Source organism: Triturus cristatus, chromosome 5_2, assembly GCF_964204655.1.
Source record: "Triturus cristatus chromosome 5_2, aTriCri1.1, whole genome shotgun sequence".
Lineage (NCBI taxonomy): Eukaryota > Metazoa > Chordata > Amphibia > Caudata > Salamandridae > Triturus > Triturus cristatus.
In genome coordinates, this window is record NC_140588.1 from 565,876,405 (window position 1) to 565,882,835 (window position 6,431).

The 6,431-nt window shown below is 42.6% G+C and overlaps 1 pseudogene; it reads right to left on the reverse strand.

Annotated features, from left to right (window-relative positions):
• Window positions 1–178: 178 nt before the first annotated feature.
• Window positions 179–3,304, reverse strand: LOC146825641 (GMP reductase 2 pseudogene; annotated as a pseudogene).
• Window positions 3,305–6,431: the final 3,127 nt, after the last annotated feature.

The following is a 6,431-nucleotide window of genomic DNA, read 5'->3' on the forward strand; positions in this document are numbered from 1 at the left end:
TAAGAATCCACCTCCATATCGACCAGAACCAGAAATATTAACCCCAAGTGCCCCAATGAAAGAAACAGTACGAATCATAAAATCGGAACCAGAGTTCCAAGATTTGGGAAGAAACAATTCCATTAGAGAGGTAGAGAAGAAGTCTGGAGGTAAAGTAAACGATGAAAATTCAGTAGAACTAGCGAAAACGACCCTAGAATTAACCGAGAAAATAAGAGAATTGACTAAGAATCTGGAAGCGGTAACAGTTCCAGTAACGATAGGTCCAGTAATGCCTATTTTTGATAAACAGAAAGATAGCAAACATTGTTTGACGGTCCCTGATAAAAGTAATAAACCGGTTGAAAAACCAAGAATGAGTCAGAATGAGAATCCATGGAGACAGACTGTGAGTATGATTGAACCGAATTTTTCAAATAACCCGTTTTTAGGTCAAAACTGTGCAGAAAAACGTATGACAATAGTGGAGTCAATGTCAGAAACACAAAAGGATTTTGGACAAGGAAATGTAGAGAAGCCATTAGGACCATCTACAGAGGAATTGAGTGAATGGTTGAGAAGCTTGCAAAAGAAAGACAAAGAATCTCAGTCAATAGATCTGGCCAAACTACAAATGGTTCTGGAAGAATTAATAGTAGGAACTATCCCGACAGAAAAGTTAAAAACTTATCAAGATGAGGAGTTGTTATTTCTGTGTAAAAGCGTAACATGGAGAGCAAAAAGTCTCCATGAAAGATTAGAAGAAGTGGCAAATGAAATGGGTATTGATATTGAAAAGGTAAAAGCGCTACAGAAACCCTATCGAGTAGATTTCACTGAAAAAGACACTGAAAACATGAATACCACAGGACGAATAGGTCAGATTAAAGAGATAATCATTTTGTTGAGAAAATGGGGAGATGTGGACCAATGGAAAAGTAGATGGTATCGTAAACGAGATGAAATTTCAGACAAAACGTTTTCAGCTTACCCTGTGAGAGAGAAAGCGACGGTTGTGACAGAATGTCCTATGAGAGAGATTCCAGGAGGAGGACGTGTACATGTCCCATGGACTAGACAGGATATTTTGTAATTTACGAATGATTTCCTTCGACTACGTGAAAAACCCATCGAGTGGTACAGACAGGTGGATAGATTTGTAAAATTATCCAAAGTATTGTGGATTGATCTAAATATCTTGTTTGACATAATAGTACCAGCAGATCTATGGACACAGTGCAAAATCATGATAGATTGGCCGACACAGGAATACCCAAGGGATCCAAAAACAGGGGCTCCAGACCCCGAGGTAATGAAGAAATATGAACAGGTTATTGCATTTTTGAAAAACCAGGTACCCCCTAAAGAGACAGACTGGGTAAAAATTGACAGAACACATCAGGAAAGCAAAGAGTCAGTACATGGCTATTATGAGAGGTTAATTTGAGCCTTTAAACAATTCAGTGGAGATGAAAATCTAAGTGACAAGGATTTGAGTCATTTCGTGTACAGATTTGTATGTGGTCTTCGTCCAGAAATTAGTGAAATGATAAAACAGCAGACGGTAGATTGGCAAAATAAGAAAATAGATGAAGTACTGAGACATGCTAAATATTTCAGTGATGAAATTGAAGCAAAACAGCGAAAACTGAAAGAAAAGGCTATGTGGGCACAAGTAAAGGTAGCAGAGAGACAGGAAGCTCAATTAGTGGAACAAGCTGGGTCAAGACAAAAATTTAATCCTGGGAAAAATAAAGGGAATATCGAGGAAGCTAAAAAGAAATTTCCGTGTCATAATTGCCGTAGGATAGGGCATTGGAAATCCGAGTGTAAATTTCCTCCAAGTACTAACGATGAAAATGCATAATTGAATCATATAAAACACGAAAAAGAGGGGGGATCTGGGAGCTAAAAAAGGTCCAGTGTCCATGCTCCCTAGACTTAATATGTATCACCAGGAGGACAAAGTTCCTACGGGCAGGTGCAAAAAGTCACCCGAGCCCTTAAAAAAGAGAACTAGAGAGTGAAAGGATTCCTAGTTTGAAGATCCACTCAGGTAAGTGGAAGAGCACTCTATGTGCTCTGTTGCCCTCACACACCCCGAAAGGTGTCATGCTTCATCATCGGGCGGTTGCTCCTCGTAGGCCCGGCGCTGCAATTCCCTACGGGCCCCCGAAGGGTCACTTTGACGGAGATCTTTTAAGAACCGCCGGATGGTGCATGTGGGTGTGTGGAAAGTGGGTTCAATGTAGAGGGTAAAAAGGGTGCGTGCAAGTTAGTGAAAACATGGAGGGTCATCATGCAGCGAATTCTATAGATGTACCCTGAGCAGAATTAGACTGCTATAAAATTGTAACCCTGAAGGCACTATGCCCAGGGATCATGGATCAAAGGGCAACATGTTTCGCACCTCTTTCGCCTAAAAAGTCGGTGGCGCTTCGTCAGGACCAAATTCTTAACAAAAAGTGCATGTGAAAAATAAATGAAACAAGTTAAAATACCCTCAATATCGGTCTGGGCAATCGCCTGTACACCCTCAGTATGGTAACAGGTCAACGATGAAAAAAATCGCTCCAGGTCAATATCAAAAGCTTTGGAGACATCTCCTGGACAGCAGCAACCACCATCCGAGATGATGTGCCCCTGCAATCCATGGGCGGCATCAGCGCATTCAATCACAGCACTCAGCTGAGGGTAGCCCACACCTGTCTTCGTACGTTTGGTGCAAACGGACCCTGGGCCAATCCCCACTTTGATGATGTCAGCACCCGAGAGCAGGAGTTCCTCCACCATCTCTGCTGTCACAACATTGCCAGTCATGATGGTGTGGTGCGGGAATCTTGCACGGACGTCCTTCACGTGCTGCACAAAGTGCTCAGAGTAGCCGTTGGCCACGTCCAGGCGGATGTATCGCACCTGTGGGATGGCCTCCAGGATCTGTTCCAGCTGCTCAAAATCCGCCTGTCCCGTGCCGGAGCTGGCCGCAATATGCTCCAGGCAGTCAGGGTTCTTGACAGCAAACTCCTTCCACTGCTCAACAGAGTAATGTTTGTGAATTGCCGTGAACAGAGAGAACTTGCAAAGGGCTTTTGCCATCTCGAATGTACCTACTGTGTCCATGTTGCAGCTATGATGGGTATACCATTGCATGACTGCTTTGAATTCAGGAAGGTGTAGGATCGGGTAAGCTCCACCTCGCTACTCGACTTGAGAGTGCTGCGTTTAGGTCGCAGTAGCACATCCTTGAAGTCTAGCTTTATGTCGTTATCAATGCGTGGCATGTTGTTGTTATGCTCTTGACCGTTGCACAATGCTTATTGAGGACTAGCAATTCCAGGAAGACCTTGAATGATGGGACCACAAGAATACCAGGGTGTCCTTGTGTAAGGTGACTGCTGCTCACGGAAAGCGCTCCGATACCTCCGCGTCAAGTTCGCCCCGTACATCTATATAATTCGCTGCATGATGACCCTCCATGTTTTCACTAACTTGCACGCACCCTTTTTACCCTCTACATTGAACCCATTTTCCACACACCCACATGCACCATCCGGCGGTTCTTAAAAGATCTCCGTCAAAGTGACCCTTCGGGGGCCCGTAGGGAATTGCAGCGCCGGCCCTACGAGGAGCAACCGCCCGATGATGAAGCATGACACCTTTCGGGGTGTGTGAGGGCAACAGAGGACATAGAGTGGTCTTCCACTTACCTGAGTGGGTCTTCAAACTAGGAATCCTTTCACTCTCTATTTCTCTTTTTTAAGGGCTCAGGTGACTTTTTGCACCTGCCCGTAGGAACTTTGTCCTCCTGGTGCTGCATAATTGAATCCACAGGTGCAGAATGAGGTGAGTGGTTAAAAGCAACAACAACAGCAGGTTGTAACACAACAGAATCAGGTGCCAAAACCATCTTTTCCACAGAACAAAAATTGCCAGAAGTATAGTAAAGAGAATGGATTCTACAACGAAGAACAGGTAAATAAGCCGCCACGAGCTAGCGCTGCTTCGCAGTATTGGCTGCAACGCGATGAAAGCGATTCAGAAGAGGGTTATTGATGGTGCCGAAGAGAGGAAGAAGAGTGCGTACTTGGCGCAACTCTAGAAGTAGACCAGACAGGCCCATTTGTAGATTGTCAAGAATCTTCCTCTCTCGGATGAAACGATCCAAGTAGTTGGTGTATCCAACAGACAGATTAAAACTTACCTTATAGAACCAGTGAAAGTTAGTATAGGGAATTTTCTGAAATGCACCGGTTTGTCGTGTGCGACACCAGTCCTGTGAACTTGTTAGGTAGAGATTTATTGTGCAAGATGAACTGCACCATATTTTGTAATCCAGATGGAATAGCCTTTGAAACACCAGATGATGATGTGCTGTATAAAATGACAATGGCAAACAGAGAGAAAGAGGTTAAGGGAACATATGCTGTATTTAACCCTGACGAGTTACCAAAAGAATTAAAACAATCTGTTAAAGCAGAAGTTTGGGATTTCACTGGAGAAGATGTAGGATTGATGTGAAATGTAGATCCAATAAAAATAACTGTAAAAGAAGGAGTAAGTTACCCAAATGTCCCACAATATAAATTGACACCTGAAATAATCGAAGGAGTTACTCCTGTGATTGAGAAAATGATAAAACAAGTAATTTTGAGAGAAATAATGAGTAGCCCATGTAATTCACCAATAATGGGATTGAAAAAGCCTAGTGGGAAGTTCAGGATAGTGCAAGATATGAGAAAGACAAACAAAATAGTTGTGTCATGCTGTCCCATTGTACCGAATCCATCTGTGATTTTATATCAGATTCCCCATGACGCAGAATGGTATACAGTAATTGATCTATGCCATGCTTTCTTTTCCATCCCATTACACCATGACAGTCAGCAGATTTTTGCATTTCGGTTTGGTGAGCGTATTTTGGCGTGGTGCCGAATTCCACAGGGGTATACAGAAAGCCCCTCAATATTTAATCAGCTATTGAAGAAGTCTTTGGAAAGTCTAGAAATGCCTGAAAATTCTGTATTGGTTCAATACATCGATGACCTGCTTGTGGCATCGAAAACTCGTGAAGCTTGTGAGGTAGACACAGTAGCCTTGCTGAATCATTTGGCAGATGGACTAAAAGTGTCACCATCGAAATTACAATTTTGTAAGAAGGAAGTACAATATTTAGGACATAACATTGAGAAAGGACAAAGGAAAATAACCATAGACAGAATCAGAATTATAAAAAGAATGAGTCCACCAATGACCCAAAGAGAGGTGAGAATGTTTCTGGGAATGGTTGGATATTGTCATCAGTGGATAAGTAATTTTTCATTGATTGCAAAACCTTTGGTACGATTGACAAGAAGTGATGTGAGAGATCCAATTGATTTGAATAAAGAGGAATTGACAGCATTCAAAAGATTGAGAGAAGGATTGTGTGATGAGCCTGCATTAGGAATGTCTGATTATGACAAAGAATTTGAGTTGTATTACAGTGAGAGAAATGGATTTGCACTCTCTGTTCTAGTACAGAAGAATGGAAAACTGAGGAAACCAATTGCGTATTTTTCATCCCTGTTGGACCCAGTAGCTGTAGCCCTTCCTGGGTGTTTGAAAGCAGTAGCTGCTACATGTCGAAGTTTGGAACAGAGTGAAGGAATTGTGGTGGGATATCCTGTGAAAGTGTTTGTACCTCATGATGTGGCGATCCTTTTAACAAGGAGTCATACTCAGTATATGACGCACAGCCGACTGACTAAGTATGAAAAGGTCATATTGGGTGCAACAAATGTGAGTCTAGTGAGAATGTGAATCCTTCAACGCTGTTGCCTGATGTAGAGCATGTGTAAGTAAGAGATGAAGCAGATCATGACTGTTTGAATGTACTTGATTTTTTGTACAAAACCAAGACCTGACATAAAAGATGAACCCTTACCAGAAAGTGATTATGTCATGTTCGTTGATGGATCTTGTTTGAGGACAGATGATGGAGTGCTGAGTGCAGCATATGCGGTATGTACAGTTGCAGCAGTGATGGAAGCATCCTATTTGAAAGGAGTACGATCGGCCCAAGTAGCTGAACTTGTTGCCCTGACCAGAGCATGTAAGATTGGAAAAAGTGTGAGAGTGACTGTGATAACTGATAGCCAGTACGGCTATGGGGTAGTCAACGACTTCGGCCAAATATGGCTGCAGAAAGGTTTCCTAACCTCAAGTGGAACTCCCATTAAGAATGCTGAAGTGGTTGGAAAGTTGCTTGAGGCGATACAGCTGCCTAGGCAATTGGCTGTGGTAAAATGTGCTGCCCATAGTCGCAGTGGTGATTACATTGCCACTGGTAATAAATTCGCAAACGATATGGCGCAATATTGTGCACGAAATCAGAATTCAATCAATTGGGCAAAGGAAAAGGAATTGATTTCTTGTTTCCCAATGTTTACTAACATTGTGGGAACATGGGAAGA